This window comes from Pelophylax lessonae (genome assembly GCF_965119305.1).
Source record: "Pelophylax lessonae genome assembly, chromosome: 4".
Classification (NCBI taxonomy): Eukaryota; Metazoa; Chordata; class Amphibia; order Anura; family Ranidae; genus Pelophylax; species Pelophylax lessonae.
In genome coordinates this window covers 25,915,735-25,942,466 of record NC_138771.1, presented here as the reverse complement: position 1 = coordinate 25,942,466, position 26,732 = coordinate 25,915,735, and the positions used below count along the sequence as shown (strand labels likewise).

At 47.0% G+C, this 26,732-nt stretch overlaps 1 protein-coding gene across 1 annotated transcript in view; it reads left to right on the top strand.

The window, feature by feature from the left end:
• The window catches only part of LRRK1 (leucine rich repeat kinase 1), a 439,003-nt gene that overhangs the window by 318 nt on the left and 411,953 nt on the right, over positions 1–26,732 (top strand). The window lies entirely within an intron of this gene.

The following is a 26,732-nucleotide window of genomic DNA, read 5'->3' as shown; positions in this document are numbered from 1 at the left end:
ACCTTCTAGGTTCATCTTAAGCTCAAATGAAAGCCAGGAGCTGATTGGCTGTCATACACAGTTGCCCCAGTCTTAGTAAATTCCCCCCAAGGTGAAGGTGAAAAGAGCAAAAGAATGGGGGGGGGGGGGATTTATTAAGACTGGAGCAGCTGTGTATGACAGCCAATCAGCTTCTGGCTTTCATTTGAGTTTAAGATGAACCTAGAAGGTGATTGGTCACTGTGCAAAGTTGCTTCAATCGTAATAATCCCCCCCCCCCATGTGAAAAGAGGGAAAATAATAATGGGGGGAAATATACTAAGGCTGGAGCAGCGTCTAGCTCCATCTTGCTCAGTTCAGGTTTGGATATTAAAGCTAGAAGTTGATTTGTCGCCACGCACAGATGCTCCAGTCTTAGTATATTTCCTCCCATTATTATTTTATTATTTTCCCTTTTTTTCACATGGTGGGGATTTATTATGACTGGAGCAGATGTGCATGGTGACCAATCTGCTTCTAGCTTCCTCAAGCTCAAATAAAAGCCAGAAGCTGATTGGTCGCCATGCACAGCTGCTCTGTTCTTAGTATGTTTCCCCCATTATTTTTTTCTCCCCACTTTTTACAAAGGGGGGGGGGGGGGGGTATTCTGTGACTGGAGCAGCTGTGGATGGCAACCTATCAGCCACTAGCACCATCTTGCTCAGTTCAGGTTCAAAAATGAAAGCTAGAAGCTGATTGGCTGCTATACACAGCTGCTCCAGTCCTAGTAAATTCCCCCCAATGTAAAAAGAGGGGAAATAAGTAATGGGGGGTGGGGATATACTAAGACTGGAACAGCTGTGCATGGTGACCAATCAGCTTCTACCGGTAGCTGTCATTTCCAAACCTGAACTAAAGAAGATGGAGCTAGAAGCTGATTGGTCGCCATGCACAGTTGCTTCAGTCTTACTATATTTTCTCCCATTATTTTTACATTGCCGGGTATTTACTATGACTGGAGCAGCTGTGCACGGCGACCAATCAGCTTCTAGTTTTCATTTCCAAACTTGAACTGAGGAAGATGGAGCTAGAAGCTGATTGGTCGCCGTGCACAGCTGGTCTAGTCTTAGTAAATCACCCCCCCCCCCCCCCCCCAAAGGTGTGGGTGAAAATAGCTAAATGATAGCAGGGGGAATTTTATTAGACTGAAGTAGCTGTGCATGCTTACCAATCAGCTTCTAGCTCAGTTCAAGATTGAAAATGAAAGCTAGAAGCTGATTGGTCGCCATGCACAGCTGCTTCAGTCTTATTATATTTCCCCCCTCCTTTTTCGTTGGGGGGGGGGGGCTATTTACTATGCTTACAGCAGATGTGCATGGTGACCAATGAGCCTCTAGCTTTCGCTTTCAATCTTGAACTGAGCAAGATGGAGCTGATTGGTTAGCAGGCACAGCTGCTTTAGTCTTTTTTTTTTTTCACAATTAGGCCCCTTTCACACAGGCGGACCCGTTCAGATCCGCCTGTCCGTTTTTTTGGCGGATCTGAACGGTCTCCCCCATGCATCTCTATGGGGGATCGGATGTCAGCGGAGACATGTCCGCTGACACCCGATCCAATCCGATCCGTCAAATCTGGATGGATGGAAACCCTATTTTCCATCCGTCCAGCGGATCGGATCGGACCGACGGTCCGTTCTCACCTGATTTTCCCCATAGAGATGCATGGGGAACTGACAGCTGTGTCTCCGCACACAGCACGGAGACACAGCTGTCATCCTGCTGCTCAGCGGGGGATCGGCGGCTCGATCCCTCGCTGAGGAAAACGGACTCCGTCCAACGGACGGAGTGTGTGAAAGGGACCTAAAAGTTTATTGCAAATTAAGTTACAGGTACAAAATCCAAACAGTGGGAGGAAAGAAGATTTCAGCTGTAACCAGAACATAAACATCATTGACATATATATGTCTAAGGGCTCTTTCACACGAGCGATCCAATCAGATCTGCCTGTCAGTTTTTTAGGTGGATCTGATCGGATCCTCCATGCATCCCTATGGGGCAGCGGGTGTCAGCGGTGACATGTCCTCTGACACCCGCATCTGATCCTGTCCATGAAATCCGGACGGATGGAAACCCTTTTTTCCATCTGTCCCGGGGATCGGATCAGATGAGTGGACAGGCGGCCCGTTCTCATCCGATTCCCCCATAGAAGAGAGCGGGGATCTGACACCTCCTTCTCTGCACACAGAGCGGAGACGGAGCTGTCACCTGCCTGCTCGGCGGGGTGTATCGATCCCCGCTGAGCAGCACGGATCCACCAACAGAGGCGGACCGTGTGAAAGAAGCCTTAAGTGCCGGTTCACACTATAGTAGAGCTGCACGATTATGGCCAAAATGAGAATCACAATTTTTTAGCTTGGAATAAAGATCACGATTCTCTGTGTAACAAAAAAAATTGGGATAACTTTACTGTTACGTTTTTTTTTTTTATTCATTAAAGTCTATTAATTGCGTTTGAAAGACTGCTGCGCAAATACAGTGTGACATAAAATATTACAACAATCGCCATTTTTTTCTGTAGGGTCTCTGCTAAAAAAATATATAAAATGTTTGGGGGTTCTAAGTACTTTTCTAGCAAAAAAAACGATTTTAACTTGCAGGCAGCAAGTGTCAGAAAAAGGTCCAGTCTTTAAGAGGTTAAACTTCCTTTCTCCCTGGCAGAGGGAAGGAAAAGATACAATGTAATCATTTTGTTTATAGTTACTGGGAGACTTAGGCTGGCCATACACTATACAATTTTCTTGTGCAACTTTCCTTTAGATTTACCAAAACCATGTAATATAGGGTCAAACCTACAAACTTTCAATTTGTATGCAATCAGGCAGGCCCCTGCACTACATAGTTTAAGGTAAATCTAAAGGAAATTGAATAAGAAAATTGTATAGTGTATGGCCAGCCTTAGCCCCCGTTCACACTAAGGCCCCGTTCACATAGGGGCGACGCTACTTCGCACCGCGACCTCCGAGGTCGCGGTGCGAGCAGCACGCCGCGACCTCGGAGCAGGCCGCCACGGACTTCATAACATTGAAGTCTATGGCGGTCGCCTCCTGGTCGCCCCAAAGAAGCTCCGGACCCTTTTTCTAAGTCGGAGCGACTTGTGACGCTCCTATTAGAACGGGTCCGCAGCTTCCCTATGGGAGGCGACCTACGGCGACCTGTCAGGCGACCAGGTCGCCTGACAGGTCGCCTCAGTGTGAACCGGCACTTAGGCGACCTGTCAGGCGACCTGGTCGCCTGACAGGTCGCCTCCCATAGGGAAGCTGCGAACCCGTTCTAATAGGAGCAACACAAGTCGCTCCGACTTAGAAAAAGGGTCCGGAGCTCCTTTGGGGCGACCAGGAGGCGACCGCCATAGACTTCAATGTTATGAAGTCCGTGGCGGCCGCTCCTAGGTCGCGGCGCGCTGCTCGCACCGCGATCTCAGAGGTCGCCCCGGGAAGTAGCGTCGCGTGTATGTGAACCGGCGCTTGAATGCTGATAGGCGTTTGTTTGCAGGAGGCTTTTTTTTTTTTTTTTCCACAGCTGCAGCTATGCAAAGAATTGAGCATATGTCAGGTTTAGATCGTCAGGGGGGGTGAATCGAGATCGCGATTTTCATACGATTAATCGTGCAGCTCTACACTATAGCGAGTGCGGCGATCGCATGTAATATCGTAGCGCACTGCTCCTTCATTACATGCGATCGGATGTGCAGTGCGAATTAAGCCATACACTTTGTATGGCTAAATTCGCACTGCACCCACACAAAAGTCGCACATGACCCTTTTTTTTCATCCGCATCAGGATCGGATCGCACAGTGGTTCACACTTGTGCGATCCGATCCTGTGCGAACTGTCAGATCGCACTGCGATATGCGATCAAACTGGGGGTGTCGTTAACGTTTCATTGGCACCCCCTGCGTATCGCATATGGCAGTGTGAACTGCCGGGGGGTGCGTTTGCGATGCGGGAACAGGCTGCAAAGTCGCAGTCTTCCCGCATCGCACAAGTGTGACCCGGCACTAAGGGTAGAAAAAAATGACTGACATACAAAAGAAAAAAGCTATTGCAGTACAAACAGTGAAACAACATAAGTAATAAATATCCCGTATTACTGCAAATAAAATGACCTAGACTGAGGCTCTCAGCTTTAGTTGAATGCCTCGTACACACGGTCAGATGATTGTACGAAAAAAATTGCTTTCAACTTCGATAATCTGATCGTTAGTACACAGCTTTCCGCAACCGATCACAACATTTCGTCCAACAAAATCTGAAGGGACAAACACGAAAACTTTTGTCATATGATAGCCAAGTGAACGACAATCGCTTAATCAATACAGTATGCATCCACTAATAATCGATAAGACAAAGACCACGCATGATCAGAAACACGAAAATAACCCGGAAGAAGCCTGGCTGCCATTGTTTTTGTTTTGCGCTATCCGATACGTAGCTAGGCAACCAGGAAGCGCTTCCAGAATCGTACGAAAAAAAATCATACGTTTAGTACGCATTGTTGGATTCAATATTAGTATCATGCAACAAAATGCAAATGATAAGTCGTACGATTAGCTGATCGTGTGTACGAGGCATTAGTGATTTCCCCTACTATTATTTTGCTATTTTCACCCACACCTTGGGAAGGGGGGGGGGGGCAGTGATTTACAAAGACTAGACCAGCTGTGCATGGTGACCAATCAGCCTCTAGCTCCATCTTGCTCAGTTCAGGTTTGGAAATTATGGCCCCTTTCACACAGGCGGACTATTCAGATCCGCCTGTCCGTTTTTTTTTTGGCGGATCTGAACGGTCCCCCCATGCATCCCTATGGGGAATCGGATATCAGAGGAGACCCTATCCGTCAAATCTGGACGGATGGAAACCCTATTTTCCATCCGTCCGACGGTCCGTTCCCATCCGATTTCACCCATAGAGATGCATGGGGACCTGACAGCTGTGTCTCTGCACACAGCGCGGAGACACAGCTGTCATCCTCCTGCTCAGCGGGGGATCGGCGGATCGATCCACCGCTGAGAAAAACGGAGTCTGTCCGACGGACTCAGTGTGTAAAAGAGCCCTAAAGTTAGAAGCTGATTGGTCGCCATGCACAGCTGGTCCAGTCTTAGTAAATCCCCCCCCCCCCCCAAGATGTGGGGGAAATTAGCTGAATAAGGGCTCTTCTCTTTCATACGGTCCGCTCAGCGGGGATCGATCCGCCGATCCCCACTGAGCCGGCGGATGCCAGCTCCGTCTCCGCACTGTGTGCGGAGAGGGAGGTGTCAGAGCCCCGCTGCTCTCTATGGGGAATCGGATGAGAGCGGACCGCCTGTCCGCTCTCATCTGATCCCATCCGACCCGATCCCCAGGACGGATGGAAAATAGGGTTTCCATCCGTCCGGATTTCACGGACAGGATCGGATGCGGGTGTCAGCGGAGGTGTTACCGCTGACATCCACTGCTCCATAGGGCTGAATGGGGCATCCGATCAGATCCGCCTAAAAAACTGACAGGCGGATCTGATCGGAACGCCCGTGTGAAAGAGCCCCAACAGTGGGGTAATTTACTAAGACTGAAGCAGCTGTGCATGCTAACCAATCAGCTCCTAGCTCCATCTTGCTCAGTTCAAGATTGAAAACAAAAGTTTGAGGCTGATTGATAACCATGCACAGCTGCTCTAAGCATAGTAAACAGCCTCCCCCCCCCCCCATAAAGAGGGGGGGGGGGAAATTAATGAGGGGAAATATATTAAAACCGAAGCAGCTGTGCATGGTGACCAATCAGCTTCTAGCTCCATCTTGCCCAGTTCAGGTTTGGAAATTAAAGTTAGAAGCCGATTGGTCGCCTTGTAATTTCCCCCATTATTATTTTGCCTTTTTCACTCTCACCTTGGCGTGTGCATGGTGACCAATCAGCTTCTAGCTCCATCTTGCTCAGTTCAAGTTTGGAAATTCTAGCTACAAGCCATGCACAGCTTCTGCAGTCTTAGTATGTCCCTGTCCCCCTCCCCTCACATTATTTTTCTTCCTTATTTCGCCTTGGGGGAATTTCCCAAGACTGACGCAGCCGTAGATGGTGACCAATCAGCTTCTGGCTTTCATTTTCAAACCTACATTTAGGTAAATATGATAAGAAGATTTCGGAGGAGATAAAGTTGTTTCGGTGTCACTGCAAGCTCTTGTGGTCTACATGTATTTCAGTACGGTACTCAGAAATGCATGTAGACCACAAGAGCTAGCAGTGGTTATTCCGGATCCCCCTACCCTATTGATCTGGTATTGATGCCCCTTGGAGCCATATCAAGTACCGTATATACTCGAGTATAAGCCGAGTTTTTCAGCACATTTTTTTGCGCTGAAAACGTCCCCCTCGGCTTATACTCGAGTCAAGGAAAAAAAAAAAAATTCCCTGTCCGCTCCGACGGGCTTAAGCTTTAAAAATGGCGCTGCCCGTCGCATACATGTCACCGCGCACGCGCCGCCGCCGCTCGTATACTTTCGGCTATTCCCGGCCTCTCCCGAACGGCGGCGCCGCTCGGGAGAGGCCGGGAATAGCCGAAAGTATACGAGCGGCGCGTGCGCAATGACGTGTCGGCGCCAGGCGGCGCCATTTTTAAAATGAAGGCGCCTCTGGAACAGGTAAGTGAAACAGCTTCACTACCTGCCATTATGCAGGGCTGCGGGCATGGTCCACCTGCACCATGCCCACAGCACTGCATCTCCTGTAGTATGCCCACAACCCCGGATCCTCTTGTACCATGCCAGTACCCTGCATTCTCCTGCACCATGCCAGTACCCTGCATTCTCCTGCACCATGCCAGTACCCTGCATTCTCCTGCACCATGCCAGTACCCTGCATTCTCCTGTACCATGCCAGTCACCCTGCATTCTCCTGTACCATGCCAGTCACCCTGCATTCTCCTGCACCATGCCTGCTGCCCTGCATTCTCCTGCACCATGCCAGTACCCTGCATTCTCCTGTACCATGCCAGTACCCTGCATTCTCCTGTACCATGCCAGTACCCTGCATTCTCCTGCACCATGGCAGTCACCCTGCATTCTCCTGCACCATGCCAGTACCCTGCATTCTCCTGCACCATGCCAGTACCCTGCATTCTCCTGTACCATGCCAGTACCCTGCATTCTCCTGTACCATGCCAGTCACCCTGCATTCTCCTGTACCATGCCAGTCACCCTGCATTCTCCTGCACCATGCCTGCTGCCCTGCATTCTCCTGCACCATGCCAGTACCCTGCATTCTCCTGTACCATGCCAGTACCCTGCATTCTCCTGCACCATGGCAGTCACCCTGCATTCTCCTGTACCATGCCAGTACCCTGCATTCTCCTGTACCATGCCGGTACCCTGCATTCTCCTGTACCATGCCGGTACCCTGCATTCTCCTGTACCATGCCGGTACCCTGCATTCTCCTGTACCATGCCAGTACCCTGCATTCTCCTGCACCATGCCAGTCACCCTGCATTCTCCTGTACCATGCCCACTGCCCTGCATTCTCACCCTAGGCTTATACTCGAGTCAATGATTTTTCCCATCTTTTTGTGGTAAAAGTAGGGGCCTCGGCTTATACTCGGGTCGGCTTATACTCGAGTATATACGGTAATACCATTTGATGAGTATATTCCTTTTCCTGGAGTGATGATCCAACCGGATGACCTGGAATATTGAGCACAGGGCCCCTTACCTAACAGGATTACACCCCAGGAGGGTACAACGCTCTCTACCCCTGTAGGGGTACATTGTTCCGGTGAGTGCGGGCTTTACTGAGAGGGGAGCACTTTGGTTCCTCACCTGCATGTCCGGATTGGATCTCCCCAAGACCCACCTTACCTTTGGATTCAACACCATATATCGCCTTATGGATTTTTTGTTAGAATTGATTTTATCACTATAGTCCCCTATTTATTTGCCATTTATTATATTATATTTTAATCAGTGATCTGCACATTGGTTCTTATAGCACCAAGCACTTTTATTAACCACTTAAGCCCTGGGGGATTTGGCTGCTCAAAGACCAGGGCCTAATTTGCGATTTGGCACTGCGTGACTTTAACTGACAATTGCGCAGTCGTGCGACGCTGTACCCAAATAAAATTGACGTCCTTTTTTTTCCCCACAAACATAACTTTCTTTTGGTGGTATTTGATCACCTCTGCGATTTTTACTTTTTGCGCTATAAACAAAAAAAGAGCGACAGTTTTGAAAAAATTATATTTTTCAAATTTTTTTTAATTGAAATTCCCCCAAAAAAAAGTAAAAATCTAAATTTTTTGACATTTTAGGCCAATTTGTTTTTTGCTACATATTTTTGGTAAAAAAAAACGCAATAAGCGTTTCTGGATTGGTTTGCGCAAAAGTTATTGCGTTTACTAAAGGCCCGTACACGTACCGATCGTCGGCAGACAAGCGTCGGCCGACGAACGATCTGCCGATTGTACGCTTGTTAGTATGATGCCTCCGACAGCCGTCAGCGCACATTCTGCCGAACAGAATCTGTCATGCAAACATTAAAATTTTTGTATGCCGACACCAGAGCGGCCGATTGTTCGCCAGTCAGTACAGAATTCGTCCGACAGACCGCAGATTTGCAAGACTGGGCATGCTCAGAAAAGAAAAAACACAGGGAAAGTTAACCATTACATGACATCACTTCTGCAGTCGGCTGTAGTCGGTGGACAAAATTCTTGTGCTGTCTTTGCACTTTTCAACAGACACCGACAGCCCGGGGACAAAAGACGGCCGATCGTTCGGCCGACGATCGGTACGTGTGTACGGGGCTTTACTAAGAGATTTATGAGTGGAGTGAGAGAGGAGCAGCAGCAACCAGGACATTTCAGCCAAAAAAACATACAAACAAAGGAGGTGAACACATGGACAGCGCCATGGGCTGGTGAAGTACTCCTCTTTGTACTTGTTGCATATCAGCATGTGCAGGATCTGTCCTTTTTGAATGTGATTTTTTATTAATTTCTTTTTTTTTTTTTTAACTAGTAATGGCGGTGATCTGTGATTATTTTATTTTTTTTTTTTTTTGCGGGACTGCGACATTGCGGCGGACAGATCGGACCCTTGACTGACATTTTTGACACTTTTGGGGGTACCAGTGACATTACTGCAGTAATCAGTGCTATACATATGCACTGTTACTGTAAAAATGACACTGGCAGGGAAGGGGTTAACTTTATTAGTGATCAAGGGGTTAATTGTGTCCCTAGGGGAGTGATTCTTACTGTCAAGGGGCGTGGCTCGTGATGTAACCAGAGAGACATACGATCCTACATAGCAGGATCGCATAGCCTCTGTGCTTACATCAGGGAGAATGACAGGCGGCTTTGTTTACATCAGCTGTCTACCTTTCTCCCTCTCCAGCGGGAGATTGCGAGGACATCGGAGCCGCCGGTCACTCTCCTGGGGATGTCAGGGAACGAGCGGGGTCGGGAGCTCGCCTCCGGCGGCGCGCGCTCGCCCCCAAGACGCTCGTGAGCGAGCGACGTACCGGTACGTCGCTTTGCCCAGGAGGGGCTGACTGCCGCCGTATATAGTCATGCGGCGGTCGGCAAGAGGTTAATTGGCATTATACCAATTGTTACCATTGGAGACTTCTTTGCTCTTTGGGTTCTATATCCAACAAGTTATTTATTTGATATTATCAACTAAATATTCACTACCTCATAGTGCATCTTGTGCCACTTTGACCCACAGTCACTTTGTTTTATTTACTGTGGTTGTCTCATCAATTTTAGGGATTGGCCATTGGTGCACTTATCACCCATTCACCCTTATTTACTACATTATATCACTATTGGCACTTTCACGTTTCTATTTATTTTTATATTTGATCTCATTGCCATGATATAGTGTGTTATTTATTTATATGGTTGTATGGAATACCCTGTATATTAATATCAACATTTTTAGGCCCCTTTCACACATGGGAGTCCGTCAGGGGAATCCGTTTATCTCAGCGGGGGATCGATCCGCCGATCCCCCGCTAAGCAGGCGGATGGCAGCTCTGTCTCCGCGCTGGGTGCAGAGACAGAGCTGTCAGGTCCCCGCTGTCCTCTATGGGGGAATCGGATGGGAACGGACCATCTGTCCGTTCTTATGCGATCCGCCAGACGGATGGAAAATAAGGTTTCCATCCGTCCAGATTTGACGGATCGGATGTCAGCAGACATGTCTCCGCTGACATCCAATGCCCCATAGAGATGCATGTGGGGGACCGTTCAGATCCGCCTGTCCGTTTTTTTGGCGGATCTGAACGGTCCGCCTGTGTGAAAGGGGCCCAACTAGTACTTTACGGCCCCATTCACACTAGTGCGACTTGTCCCGCGATTTTGGACCGCAAAATCGCATGACAAGTCATTTTCCATTATTTTCAATGAGCCCCATTCATATCAGTGCGTTTTAAAGTCGCACCGACTTCAAAGTAGTTCCTGCACTACTTTGCCACGATTTTAATCCATTTTGAGGCATAAAGCCTTGCCATTGCTTTCAAAAACGCGGCAAAATCGCGGTAAAATTGCGTTGCATAAGTGTGAAAAGGGCCTAATGCTTTGTCTCGTTGATTGTCCTGTGTGTTTTGCCCACTTCAGCCCCAGAAGGTTTTACCCCCCTTAATGATCAGGCCATTTTTTTGCGATTCGGCACTGCGTTACTTTAACAGAAAATTGCACGGTCGTGCAGCGCTGTACCCAGATACAATTGATGTCCTTTTTTTTTTTTTTCTTTTCCACAAATAGAGCTTTCTTTTGGTGGTATTTGGTAATCTCTGCGGTTTTTAGATTTTGCGCTATAAACAAAAAAAGAGCGTCAATTTTGAAAAAAAACTTCATGTTTTTTACTTTCTGCTATAAAACATTCCCAATAAAAAAAATTTTTTATTTTTTTATCAGTTTAGGCCAATTTGTATTTTGCTACATATTTTTGGTAAAAAAAAAAAAAAATCCCAATAAGCGTATTTTAATTGGTTTGCGCAAAAGTTATAGCGTTTACAAACTACGGGATAGATTTTTGGACTTTTTATTTATTTATTAGTAATGGTGGTGATCAGCGATTTGTAGCGGGACTGCGACATTGCGGCGGACAGATCGGACCCCTAACTGACATTTTGACACTTTTTGGGGACCAATGACATTAATACAGTAATCCAGTGCTAAATAATATATGCACTGTTACTGTATAAGTGACACTGGCACTGGGGGGTGATCAAAGGGGTTAAATGTATGCCTAAAGTGCTTACTAACTGAGTGTGGGGGAAGGGCTCTGTGACAGGCACAGAGAGATCGGGGGTTGTAGCTTAGCTGACACTGCTGATCTCTCTCTGCCTGTCTGACAGAAGATCCGCCTGCTTTGTTTATAAGCAGGCGGGTCTTCTCTCAGTTTCCCGGACGATTGCGGGAGGGCAGCAGCGATCGCTCCTGCTCCTCTTGTGGCCTGCCTCCCACTGTGTCTAAACACAGTGGGAGCGTGGCTCTGGCGGCGCGCGTGCGTGCTGCCAAAACCACATGCATTCAGTCACGTAGTACTGCATGACTGGGCGCAGCCGAGCCGCCCTGCCACAATAAAAAGGCGGCGGGCGGTCAGCAAGTTGTTAAAATTTATAAAAAAGTTATTCTGAGTTTAAGCAGCCAGTTTCTCGTGTTTTAGTATGTACACCGGTAATGTGGATGGGGAATGTGAGCAAATATGCCACTGATCAGGTTTCCTGAATGTATGCAAAAGTTAAAGTGGTAGTATACTCCGCTTTTTAACTTTTACCTACAGGTAAGGCCTATAATAAAGCTTACCTGTAGGTAAAATTAATCTCCTAAACCTGCACGGTTTAGGAGATATTCACCCTGCATGCAGCCATTGACAGCAGCGGAACTTGCGCTCTGAAGGTCTGGCGTATCTTGCCGGACCTTCAGAGCTCCTTGCCGGAAAGTGAACTCCCACACGCATGCGCGGGAGTGACGTCATTGCGGCTCTGAACCCGGAAGAGACACAGAGGGAAGATTTCAGCTGCCTTAGCGGTGTCCGGGTGACCGTGTTGGGGCTTAATTCTAAGGTAGGTATTGCATAATGTGCTAGTATGTGATGCATACTAGCACATTATCCTGTTGTCCTGCAGGGTTTTTTTTGAGGGGGGGATACAACCGCTTTAACCACTTGCCGACCGCCGCAAGTAGATATACTGCGGCGGTCAGCCCCTCACAGGAACAGTGACGTAGGGGTAAGTCACTAGCCTGTGAGGCTCTGGGGAGCACGCGAGCGCGCGCCGCCGGCGGCGCGCTCCCGCATGGTCACGGACCCCCCCCCCCCCCGCGCGTGTGACCAGCGGACCCGATGTCCGCTGCTCACTCAGCGATCGTCGGGGGAGAGGGAGACAGGCAGGCTGCTAGTGTAAACAAGCCGCCTGTCATTCTCCCCTGTGTAGAAACACTGATCACACGGTTCTACTAATGGCACTTTTCCACTGCAAGTACCGGCTCGGCTCTACTCGGCCCTGCTTGGCCCGGTTTGCTTTTCCACTGCGGTACCGCATGGTATAGTGTCGGTACGGTACGGTACGGTATAGGTTTGCTTTTCCACTAAAGTAGTACTAAAGTTAAGTGGGTGGGATAACAACGGGGTGGGTGGGATTCTCTGACCAATCAGTGGCTAGTAGTGACTGCATGCAAAGGATTGTGGGATATGGTACCAGTTTGGTACCTGTTGGAACCACAATCGAGTAGGTACTGTTTTTTCAGAGCCGTACCGTACCGTTCGGTTCCATGCAGTGGAAAAGCAAACCTATACCGTACCGTACCGAACCGTTCCGACCCTATACCATGCGGTACCAGCAGTGGAAAAGCACAAAAGCGTGACGAGCCGGTACGGTTCTATGCAGTGGAAAAGCGCCATATGTAGGACCGTTGATCACTGTTTCTACAGCTCAAGCCACAGCCAATCACAGTTAGAATCGTGCCTCTAGGGGGGCACACAGCCCCTCCCTCTCAAATAAAGTTAACCCCTTCACTGCCAGTGTCATTTTACAGTAACAGTGCATATGTATAACACTGATTACTGTAGAAATGTCACTGGTAACCCCAAAAGTGTCAAAAATGTCAGTCAAGGGTCCGATCTGTCCGCCGCAATGTTGCAGTACTGCAAAAAAAAAATCGCAGATCGCCGCCATTACGCGTTAAATAAAAAAAACAACAACAATTACAAAAATCTTTCCCTTTGTTAGTAAACGCGATAACGCAAACCAATCAAAATACGCTTTTTGCAATTTTTTTTTTTTTTTTACCAAACATAGGTAGCATAAAACAAATTGGCCGAAAATGTTAAAAAATTTTGGTTTTTTCCTTTTTTTGGGGGGAATTTCATATAAAAAAAAGTGAAAAATATTGTTATTTTTGCAAAATTGACGCTCTTTTTTTGTTTATAGCGCAAAAAGTAAAAATCGCACAGGTGATCAAATACCACCAAAAGAAAGCTCTGTTTGTAGGAAAAAAAGGACGTCAAATTTGTTTAGGTACAGCGTCGCACGACCGTGCAATTGTCCGTTAAAGTCACGCAGTGCCGAATCGCAAAATACCCCCTGGTCTTTAAGCAGCCAAATCCTCCGGGGCTTAAGTGGTTAAACAAGCCCTACGGCAGCGTGAACATGGACACTTGTGTCACAGCTGAGGCCTAACTAGACTGCCGTATACCCTGTCAGGAAAGTGGTGGCGACTTGGGCTGTTCTCTATGGGGAGTGGCAAACTCATGGGGCTGCACACCATGTTGTGGGGAACACACAGGGAGCAAATAAAGTGACCACATAACATGCCCTTCCTAGGACTTGTTGGCTACATCCGGTCATGTTAATCACTTGAGCTCCAGAAGGTTTTATCCCCTTTATGACCAGGCCATTTATTCAGCACTGCGCTACTTTAACTGGTAATTGCGGGGCCATGCAACGCTGTACCCAAATTAAATTTTATATAGTAGTGTAAGACAAGTAGCTGATTTATTTGCTTGGTATGAGCCTATTACAGTCTACTGTATAGCAGGGCTAGATTGTAAGAGGATGCAGCTCAAGGAGCTGGTCAGTTCATGTGCTGACAACAAGCATGCTGATATTAGGAGAGAGCAGAGAGATGAGCTTATCATTGTGCTGCTTCTCTTTTCACTGTCCAGTCACAAGCTGGGGCAGACCCAGGATAACCTTGGCTCAGAGGAAGTGTGTTTAACCACTTTAATACAGGGCACTTCCCTCCCTTCCTGCCCAGGCCAATTTTCCCCTTTTAGCGCTGTTGCATTTTGAATGACTATTGCGCGGTCATGCAACACTGTACTTACACCAAATTTATGTCATTTTCCCCCCACAAACAGAGCTTTCTTTCGGTGGTATTTGATCACCTGTGCGATTTTTTTTTTTACTTTTTGCTAAACAAATAAAAAAAGACAGAAAAGTTTAAAAAAAAAACAATTTTGTAAATAAATAATTTTTTTCCTGCACTGATGAGCACTGATGAGACTGCACTGACAGGCACTGATGGGGTGGCACTGATGGGGTGGCACTGATGGGGTGGCACTGATGGGGTGGCACTGATGGGGTGGCACTGATGGGGTGGCACTGATAGGCGGCACTGATATGCGGCACTGATAGGCACTGATATGTGGCACTGATAGGTAGCACAGATATGCAGCATTGGTGGGCACTGATAGGCGGCACTGCTGGGCACTGATAGGCGTCATTGATGGACACTGATAGGTGGCACTGACGGGCACTAATGGGCACTGACGGGCGGCACTGATGGGTACTAATGGGCACTGATAGGCGGCACTGGTGGGCAATAATGGGCACTGGTGGGCGACACTAAAGGATGGCAGTGATGGGCACTTGTGGGCAGCACTGATAGGGAGGACACTGGTGGGCATCACTGATGGGGAGGGCAATGGGGGGCTCCCTGAGCCCTGGTGGCCATAGTGGGCATCCCTGGGGTCATAGTGGGCATCCCTGGGGTCATAGTGGGCATCCCTGGTGGATCTAGTGGCATCCCCCCCCCCGAGGGTCTGCACTGGTAATCAATGATCTGATTACCAGTGCCGACCCCCCCCCTGTCAGGGGAGCCGCCGATCGGCGCTCCTTTACTCGTGCCTGTCAGGCACGAACTAAGGAAAGCGATCAACGGCTGTTCCTATTTACTATGTGACCAGCCGTGATTGGACACGGCTGATCACATGGTAAAGAGCCTCCGTCAGAGGCTCTTTACCGAGATCGGAGATGCAGGGTGTCAGACTGACACCTTGCATCACCGATCGCCGCTCTGCGCGCCCCCGGGGGGCGCCCAGAGCGGAGTTATCCTGCCGCCGTCATATGACGTCCGGTCAGGATAACTCAACCACATTCCCGCCGTCAATTTGTAATAGGGCGGGCTGGAAGTGGTTAATGATGCTGGCCATGAGACCAGGGTTGGGTTTAATGATGCTCGCCATCTATTGACAGAACAAAGTAGCACAGGTTACATTTCTAGATTGAAGGTGAATATTTGACATTTTAAGGCTCCTTTCACACACTGAGTCAGTTTTTCTCAGCGGGGGATCGAGCCACCGATCCCCCGCTGAGCAGGAGGAGGACAGCTGTGTCTCCGCGCTGTGTGTGGAGACACAGCTGTCAGGTCCCCATGCATCTCTATGGGGGAAATCGGATGAGAACGGACCGTCGGTCCGTTCTCATCCGATCCGATCCGCTGGACGGATGGAAAATAGGGTCTCCATCCGTACAGATTTGACGGATCGGGTGTCAGCGGACATGTCTCCGCTGACATCCGATCCCCCATAGAGATGCATGGGGGGACCGTTCAGATCCGCTAAAAAAAACCGACAGGCGGATCTGAACGGTCCGCCTGTGTGAAAGGAGCCTAAGGCTTCATTCACAGGGATGCACAGACCCATACTTCCTTGCAGAGGGTTGTGTGAATGTGCCTGGGGAATGACAGGCGTTCTGTGAAACCAGCCTCCTAATATCAATAAATAAACCACCAAAGATTTGCGCAGGTGAGACCAAAAAAAGCTGCTGGTAACAACACAATAGGATGGATTGTGGACAGTAAGGCTCGGTTTCCACTAGTGCGACTTGCGGTGCGACTTGACACATGTCAAGTCGCACAGCAAGTCAAAACCCATTGTTTTCAATGGGGACCGTTTCCACTGCCGCGGCTTCAGTTGCCGCGACCTCAAAAGTAAATCGTGTACTACTTTTGAGCGCGACTTCCCTCTATATATGAGGGACAAGTCTAACTGAAGCCGCGGTTTACTTTTGCTACGAAGTCGTGCTAGAAGTAGCACGACTTCGTAGCCGCACTAGTGGAAACCGAGGCTAAATGTAAACATAAAGTTGCCACGCTGAATAATAAAACATACCTATAAAAAAGGGACAGAAAAAAAAATAGAAATGAATAAAAAAATATATATATATACAAAGCCGATTCCAAAAAAGTTGGGACACTGTACAAATTGTGAATAAAAACAGAATGCAATGATGTGGAAGTTTCAAATTTCAATATTTTATTCAGAATACAACATAGATGACATATCAAAAGTTTAAACTGAGAAAATGTATAATTTTAAGGGAAAAATAAGTTGATTTTAAATTTCATGGTATCAACACATCTCATAAAAGTTGGGACAAGGCCATGTTTACCACTGTGTGGCCTCCCCTCTTCTTTTTATAACAGTCTACAAACGTCTGGGGACTGAGGAGACAAGTTGTTCAAGTTTAGGAATAGGAATGTTGTCCCATTCTTGTCTAATCCAGGCTTCTAGTTGCTCAACTGTCTTAGGTCTTCTTTGTTGCATCTTCTTCTTTATGACGCGCCAAATGTTTTCTATGGGTGAAAGGTCTGGACTGCAGGCTGGCCATTTCAGCACCCGGATCCTTCTTCTACGCAGCCATGATGTTGTAATTGATGCAGTATGTGGTCTGGCATTGTCATGTTGGAAAATGCAAGGTCTTCCCTGAAAGAGACGACGTCTGGATGGGAGCATATGTTGTTCTAGAACTTGGATATACCTTTCAGCATTGATGGTGCCTTTACAGATGTGTAAGCTGCCCATGCCACACGCACTCATGCAACCCCATACCATCAGAGATGCAGGCTTCTGAACTGAGCGTTGATAACTTGGGTTGTCCTTGTCCTCTTTAGTCCGGATGACATGGCGTCCCAATTTTCCAAAAAGAACTTCAAATTTTGATTCGTCTGACCACAGAACAGTTTTCCACTTTGCCACAGTCCATTTTAAATGAGCCTTGGCCCAGAGAAAACGCCTGCGCTTCTGGATCATGTTTACATATGGCTTCTTTTTTGGCCTATCGAGTTTTAGCTGGCAACGGTGAATGGCACGGTGGATTGTGTTCACCGACAATGTTTTCTGGAAGTATTCCTGAGCCCATGCTGTGATTTCCATTACAGTAGCATTCCTGTATGTGATGCAGTGCCGTCTAAGGGCCCAAAGGTCACCGCCATCCAGTATGGTTTTCCGTCCTTGACCCTTACGCACGGAGATTGTTCCAGATTCTCAGAATCTTTGGATGATATTATGCACTGTAGATGATGATAACTTCAAACTCTTTGCAATTTTTCTCTGAGAAACTCCTTTCTGATATTGCTCCACTATTTTTCGCTGCAGCATTGGGGGAATTGGTGATCCTCTGCCCATCTTGACTTCTGAGAGACACTGCCACTCTGAGAGGCTCTTTTTATACCCAATCATGTTGCCAATTGACCGAATAAGTTGCAAATTGGTCCTTCAGCTGTTCTTTATATGTACATTTAACTTTTCTGGCCTCTTATTGCTACCTGTCCCAACTTTATTGTAATGTGTGTCTCATGAAATCCAAAATGAGCCAATATTTGGCATGACATTTCAAAATGTCTCACTTTCAATATTTGATGTGTTATCTATATTATATTGTGAATAAAATATAAGATTATGAGATTTGTAAATTAGTCCATTCCTTTTTTACTCACAATTTGTACAGAGTCCCAACTTTTTTGGAATTGGTTTTGTGTGTGTGTGTGTGTGTGTGTGTGTGTGTGTGTGTGTGTGTGTGTGTGTGTGTGTATATATGTATACATACACACAGTACAGAGCAAAAGTTTGGACACACCTTCTCATTCAAAGAGTTTTCTTTATTTTCATGACTATGAAAATTGTAGTCTCCTGAAATGGTCTTCCAACAGTCTTGAAGGAGTTCCCAGAGATGCTTAGCACTTGTTGGCCCTTTTGCCTTCACTCTGCGGTCCAGCTCACCCCAAACCATCTCGATTGGGTTCAGGTCCGGTGACTGTGGAGGCCGGGTCATCTGGCGCAGCCCCCCATCACTCTCCTTCTTGGTCAAATAGCCCTTACACAGCCTGGAGGTGTGTGTGGGGTCATTGTCCTCTTGAAAAATAAATGATGGTCCAACTAAACGCAAACCGGATGGAATACCATGCCGCTGCAAGATGCTGTAGTAGCCATGCTGGTTCAGTATGCCTTCAAGGGGCAGTAAACCCTCCTCTGCAAGTTGTACCTATAGGTAAGTCTTACCTATAGGTACTGTAAATATCTCCTAAACTTGCACTGTTTAGGAGATATTTACCTTACACACATCCAGTGACGGCACTGGCGCATGCGCTCTGAAGGAATGGCCGCTCGTGCCGTTCCTTCAGAACCCCGTGCTGTGACCGTCGGCTCCCGCGCGCGTGCACGGGAGTGACGTCACCGCGGCTCCGGCCAATCAGATTGCCGGATGCCGCAATCCTGGAAGACGGGCGACTGGACATGTCGCTCGTCATAGAGGTAAGCGGGCGGCACGGCAGGGGCTCGTTCTAAGGTAAGTATTTCATAATGAGCTAGTATGAGATGCATACTAGCTCATTATGTGTTTCTCTTTCAGGGTGGGAAAAAAAAAATATATGTGGGTTTACAACCTCTTTCAATTTTGAATAAATCCCCAACAGTGTCACCAGCAAAGCACCCCCACACCATCACACCTCCTCCTCCATGCTTCACGATGGGAACCAGGCATGTAGAGTCCATCCGTTCACCTTTTCTGCGTCGCACAAAGACACGGTGGTTGGAACCAAAGATGTCAAATTTGGACTCATCAGACCAAAGCACAGATTTCCACTGGTCTAATGTCCATTACTTGTGTTCTTTAGCCCAAACAAGTCTCTTCTGCTTGTTGCCTTTCTTTTATCAGTGGTTTCTGATAGTGGATATTCTACCATGAAGGCCTGATTCACACAGTCTCCTCTTAACAGTTGTTCTAGAGGTGTGTCTGCTGCTAGAACTCCGTGTGCCATTGACCTGGTCTCTAATCTAAGCTGCTGTTATCCTGCGATTTCTGAGGCTGGTGACTCGGATGAACTTATCCTCCGCAGCAGAGGTGACTCTTGGTCTTCCTTTTCTGGGGCGGTCCGCATGTCAGACAGTTTCTTTGTAGTGCTTGATGGTTTTTGTGACTGCACTTGGGGACACTTTCAAAGTTTTCCCAATTTTTCGGACTGACTGACCTTCATTTCTTTAACCACTTAACGACCAGCCACGTAGATCTACGTCGGCTGCCTTTGAGTGGTTATACCGGGATGATGCCTCTAGCTAGAGGCATCATCCCGGTACCGTTGTTTGAAGCCGACGGTCGGCTTTCCGTCGGTAAAGATCGATGCGGCTCGGGAGCCGCTCGATCGTTACCCGGGGGGGGCGGGAGGGGACGTCCCCCCCCCCCCCCTCCCGCCGCTTTCCGCGCCTTTGCTCGGGGCTCCCGTCCCACCGGGAGCCCCGAGCACCCAGCCGGCGCGTCCGCCGGCTGGATGGAGTCCCGATGAATGCCGGAAACGGCATCGATCGGGTCTCCGATGACGTAACCCGGAGGCGGCGTCCATGACGTCACATCCGGGTTACTGTGCTGCAAAAGGCGGCAGATTTAAAAAACGGCTGTATGCAAAATTGCCGTCTTCGGCCTTTTGCATACAGGGAAGTGTAGTGGAGGGGTTTGGGGTCTTTTAGACCCTTGATCCCTCCATAAAGTGTACCTGTCACTACATATTGGTGTCACAAGGGATGTTTACATTGCTTGTGACAGCAATAAAAGTGATCAGATTTTTTTTTTTTTTAAAAACCTGTAATAAAGTTAAAAAAAAATAAATAGGAAACAAAAAAAAAAAAAAATTTAGCCGCCCCCGTCACCGTTAGCTCGCGCACAAAAAAAAAAACGTATACGCAAGTCGAGCCGCAAATGAAATCGCTGTTCAAACCACACGTGAGGTATCGCCGCGATCGCCAGAGCGTGGACAATAATTAACCACTTCCATACAGAGCAGTTTGACACCCTTCCTGCCCAGACCAATTTTCAGCTTTCAGCACTCTCACACTTTGAATGACAATTGCTCAGTCATGCTACACTGTAACCAAACAAAATTTTTATCATTTTTTTCACACAAATAGAGCTTTCTTTTGGTGGTATTTGATCACAACTGGGGTTTTTTTTTTTCGTGATATATGCAAAAAAAGAGCAAAAATTTTGAAAAAAAAAACACTTTTTTTTAGTTTCAATTATGAAATTTTGCAAAAAATAAATTTTTCTTCATACATTTGGGCCAAAATGTATACTGCTACATGTCTCTGGTAAAATTAACCCAAATTAGTGTATATTATTTAGTCTGTGTGAAAGTTATTGAGTCTAGAAGCTATGGTACCAATTACTGAAAATTGATCACACCAGATGTACTGACTGCCTATCTCCTTTCTTGAGGCCCTGAAATGTCAGGACAGTACAAATACCGACCAAATGACCCCTTTTTGTAAAGTAGACAGTCCAAGGTATTTAGTAAGAGGCATGGTGAGTTTTTTGAAGTTGTAATTTTTTCCCACAATTCTTGGGAAAATGAAGAAAAAATTTTTTTTTTCTTTTTTTTCCCACAAAGTTGTCAATTTATAAGCTATTTCTAACACATAGCATGTACACAGCAAAAATTACACCCAAAAATACATTCTGCTACTCCTTCCGAGTATGGCGATACCACATGTGTGAGACTTTTACACAGCCTGGCCACAAAAAGAGACTCCACGTTCAAGAAGCACATTCAGGCGTTCTAGGAGCATAAATACACATAAAACTTTCTTACTACCTATCACACTTTTCAAGGCCCTAGAGCACCAATACAATCATTTTTTTCCACAGGTTTTTGGAAAATGTGGGAAAAAAATTAAAACTTTTTTTTTTTTACACAAAGTTGTCAATTTATAGGATATTCCTAACACATAGCATGTACACAGCAAAAATGACACCCCAAAATACATTCTGCCACTCCTCCTGAGTGTGGCAATACCACATGTGTGAGACTTTTTCACAGCCTAGCCATATAGAGGGGCCCAACATCCAAGGAGCATCATCATGCATCCTAGCCACTTGCCTAGGCCTATTTTTGACATTTGGTGTTTACAAGCTAAAATCAGTTGTTTTGCTAGAAAACTGCTTAGAACCCCCAAACATTATATATTTTTTTTTAGCAGAGACCCTAGAGAATAAAATGGAGATTATTGCAATATTTTTTATCACACCGTATTTGCGTAGCGGTCTTCCAAACGCAATTTTTTTGGAAAAAATGCACTTTTTTTAATTAAAAAATAAGAAACCAGTAAAGTTAGCCCAATTTTTTTCCATAATGTGAAAGATAATGTTACGCCAAGTAAATAGATACCCAACATGTCATGTTTCAAAATTGCGCACGCTCACGGAATGGTGACAAACTTTGGTACTTAAAAATCCCCATAGGCGACAATTTAAAAATTTCTACAGGTTGCCATCTTTGAGTTACAGAGGAAGTCTAGGGCTCAAATTATTCCCCTTGCTCTAACGATCGCGGCGATACCTCACATGTGTGGTTTGAACACCGTTTACATATGTGGGCGGGGTTTCTGTATGCATTCGCTTCTGCGCGCGAGCTAACGGGGACAGGGCGCTTTTAATTTTTTTTTTTTTTTTTACTATTTATTTTATTTATTATTTTTTATTTTTACACCGTTTAAAAAAAAAAAAAAATTGATCATTTTTATTTCTATTAAAAGAAATGTAAATATTCTTCGTAATAGAAATAGGCACGACAGGACCTCTTTTTTGTGAGATCTGGGGTCAAAAAGTCCTCAGATCTCACAAGTACACTAAAAGATAGAAAAAAAATAAAAAAATAAAATAATTATAATATAAAATGAAAAAAAAAAAAAAAGGACCTTTAAACCGGTTGCTAGGCAACAACATTTTCCGTAGCTCCGGTCCTCCAAGACCATAGAGTCAAGTGAGGGCAAGCTTGCCCTCACTCGACATCCTGTCTGTGAGGATTCGGGACCGGATCGTTTTCCCCGCTGCCGGCGGGTCCGGTAAGCGGGGAAAAGGACCGGAACGCGTCGGGAGGGGGGGGGGGGCGCCTCATCCGCCATCCCGGAAGGGTGATCCCACGGCGAATCCGCCGCTGGGACCACCCTTATCGGAAAGCCAACCGTCCACCGTTTAAAAAAATACCAGGGTTATGGCAGCTATCTGCTGCCATAACACCGGTATTTAGGTTTAAACGGAGGACGTATATAAACCTTTTTGGACTTGGACATGGTGGCTGTATGAAGGGTGACAGGTACTCGGGTACTTTGTTGGGCAGGTGACAGGTGCTCTGGTACTGATGAGCAGGTGGCAGGTACTCGGGTACTCCGATAGGCAGGTGACAGGTACTCGGGTACTCTGATGGGCAGGTGACAGGCAGGTGATAGGTACTGATGAGTAGTACTCACTGACTGATAGGTGATACTGTACTGATGGGTACTGATGATCAGTACTGATACGTGATAGGTACTGATGAGTACTGATGAGTAGTGATGGGTACTGATGAGCAGGCGGCAAGTACTTGGGTACTTCAGGCGTCAGGTACTCTGATGAGCAGGTGGAAGGTACTCGGGTACTCTGATGGGTAGGTGACAGGTACTCAGGTACTCTGATGACGGGTACTCCGTTGACAGGTACTCAAAGTACCCGAGTACCTGTCATCAGAGTACCCGAGTACCTGTCATCAGAGTACCCGAGTACCTGTCATCAGAGTACCCGAGTACCTGTCATCAGAGTACCCGAGTACCTGTCATCAGAGTACCCGAGTACCCGTCATCAGTGTACCCGAATACCCGTCATCAGTGTACCCGAGTACCCGTCATCAGTGTACCCGAGTACCTGTCATCAGAGTACCCGAGTACCTGTCATCAGAGTACCCGAGTACCTGTCATCAGAGTACCCGAGTACCTGTCATCAGAGTACCCGAGTACCCGTCATCAGAGTACCCGAGTACCCGTCATCAGTGTACCCGAGTACCCGTCATCAGTGTACCCGAGTACCTGTCATCAGTGTACCCGAGTACCTGTCATCAGAGTACCCGAGTACCTGTCATCAGAGTACCCGAGTACCCGTCATCAGAGTACCCGAGTACCCGTCATCAGAGTACCCGAGTACCCGTCATCAGAGTACCCGAGTACCCGTCATCAGAGTACCCGAGTACCCGTCATCAGAGTACCCGAGTACCCGTCATCAGAGTACCCGAGTACCCGTCATCAGAGTACCCGAGTACCCGTCATCAGAGTACCCGAGTACCCGTCATCAGAGTACCCGTCAGAGTACCCGAGTACCTGTCATCAGAGTACCCGAATACCTGTCACCAGCCCATCAGAGTACCCAAGTACCTGTCATCTGAGTACCTGATGGGCTGGTGACAGGTACTCGGGTACTTTGATGGGCTAGTGACAGGTGCTCTTTATTGGGGGGGGGGGGGCAATCAGTGTGTTTAGGGTGCACTGTAGTTGGTAACTAGCTGTTACCACAATCTCCTCCTCACACAGGATCAGTGTGTGAGGAGGAGAACACGGTGACAGCTAGTTACCGTGTTCTCTGTTGACATTTGTGACCGGCTGTGATTGGACACAGCCGGTCACGTGGTAAAGAGCCAATTTCATTGGCTCTTTACCTAGATCGGGGATCGACTCTGTCCGAGGGACGAGCCTCGTCCCCGATCGCTGCTCTGCGCGCCCCCGGGGGCGCGCATTGCAGAGAGGACGAGCGGCTCGTGCTGGAGCCGCTCATGTGATCGGCTGTGATTGACACAGCCGATCACGTGGTAAACAGACAATTTCTATTGGCTGTTTACCTTGATCAGGGATGGGCTATGTCCGAGGGACGAGCCTCATCCCTGATCGCGCCGCTGCGCGCCGCCGGGGGCGCGCAGTAGCAGCTAGAACGGGCCGACGTCATATGACGGCGGCCCGGATCTAGACAACCACTTTGCCGACGTCATTTTACATGACTCGGTATGGAAGTGGTTAAAAAAAAAAGAGCTACACTCTAACTCTAAACTGGTAACCGTTAAATAAATTTAAGGCGTCGCAGATTGAGATCTCTATTGACCGTAGTTTGTCGCCATCCCACGGGGGGGCGCAATTTTAAACCATAACATGTTTGGTATCTATTTACTCGGCGTGACATCATCTTTCACAATATACAAAAAAAAATAGGCTAACTTTACTTTTTTTAAATGCAGTGAAATGTGATTTTTCAAATTTTTTCCAAAAAAATGGCGTTTTAAAGACCGCTGCGCAAATACCGCGTGACAAAAATTTTTGCAATGACCGACATTTTATTCTCCAGAGTCTTTGCTAAAAAAATATATATAATGTTTGGGGGTTCTAAGTAGTTTTCTAGGAAAAAATACTGGTTTTAACTTGTGAACAAAAAGTGTCCGAAATAGGGCTGGGGCTTAAGTGGTTAAGTAATGATGGCCACTCGTTTTCCTGTACTTGGCTGCTTTTTTCTTGCCATTATACAAATTCTAACAATCTATTCAGTAGGACTATCAGCTGTGTATCCACCTGAGTCCTGCACAACACAACTGATGGTCCCAACCCCATTTATAAGGCAAGAAATCACACTTATTAAACCTGACAGGGCACACCTGTGAAGTGAAAACCATTTCAGGTGACTACCTCTTGAAGTGTGACTCTACAAAATAAAGAAAACTCTTTGAATGAGAGGGTGTGTCCAAACTTTTGGTCTGTACTGTATATGATCAATGGAAAATTACAGTTCATAAATATTCTATAGTGGGGAGAGTAAAGTGCAAATCACAAAAGTACCATTAAAGTGTATCCTGCATAAATAGACATGATGACTACGTAAATCCCCGTACACACGTACCGATCGGCCGTCTTTTGTCCAGGGCTGTCGTGTCTGTTGAAAACTGCAAAAGACTGCACACAAATTTTGTCGGCCAACAACAGCCGACTGCTGAAGTGATGTCATGTGATGGTTAACTTTCCGTGTCTTTTTTCTTTTCTGAGCATGCCCAGTGTTGCAAATCTGTTGTCTGTCGGCCGAAATCTGTACTGACTGGCGAACAATCGGCCGTTCTGGTGTCGGCATACAAAAATTTTAATGCTTGCACGACAGATTCTGTTCGGACGAAAGTGCGCCGTCGGCTGTCGGAAGCATCATACTAACAAGCCGAAAATCGGCCGATCGGTCGTCGGCCGAATCTTTTCGGCCGACAATCTGCACGTGTGTACAGGGCTTTAGTGGACAACCTGGATTTGTCGCCAACCGAAAAAACCAAAATGACTGCTTACCAGAAACAATGGACTCCAAATTATAAGAATCAAAAATGCTTGATAAATCCGAAGACAGGAAATCCACATGCTATCCCTCTTTGCATTATTCGGGGATACTGGCAAAGCTCATAGTGGAGGATGTTGCATTATAGCGGACATGAGGAATGAAGGGAGAAAGGCCAAAATAGTCTAAACTGTATAAACCTTTATTAAAACGCAAAGGTTGCTAGTAATTCACATTGAGATGAATAAAATGCAACAAAAAGGAGAGATTTTTTTGGGGCTAGTTGTTCCCCTCAATCAGCAATGAAGTTTTTTTTCATCGCTATATAGATGACTTGCTCTTTACCTGCACTAAGGAAGCGGGTGATTTAGGCAATTGTCTTTTATATCTTAATAACCACAACCTCAATTTACAGTTTACATCCCGATTCACACTATATTGATGTCAGACATCGCATATGATTCGCAGCGCACTGCTCTGAAAATCACATGCGATGTCTGTGTGATGCAAATTCAGCCATACAGATTATATGGCTGAATTTGCATCGGATTCAGACAGAACACCCACAGGACCCTTTTTTGGGTCCGCAGCAGAATTGGTGGTTCACACCTATGCGATCAGATTCATGTCCGAACTGACTGCGATATGCAAACTGATCTGGCGGTGTTGTTAACCTTGCATTGACACCCCCAGCGATTTGCATATGGCAGTGTGAATTGCCTGTGATTTGAATGCGATGCGAGAACCCGCAGTGGATTCACAGGGTTCACGCATCGCATATGTGTGAACTGGCACTACAGGTCATATGGATTCACAATCCATAGAATTTTTTTTGGATATTGTTTTGGTATTCGAAAACGATAGAGTAGTGTGTAGGCTTTAGCCCCCGTTCACACTGGGGCGACCTGTCAGGCGACCTGGTCGCCGTAGGTCGCCTGCCATACAGAAGCTATGGACCCGTTCTAATAGGAGCGACACAAGTCGCTCCGACTTAGAAAAAGGGTCCGGAGCTTCTTTGGGGTGACCCAGAGCGACCTGCATAGACTTCAATGTTATGAAGTCCGTGCCGGCCGATCCGAGGTCGCGGGGC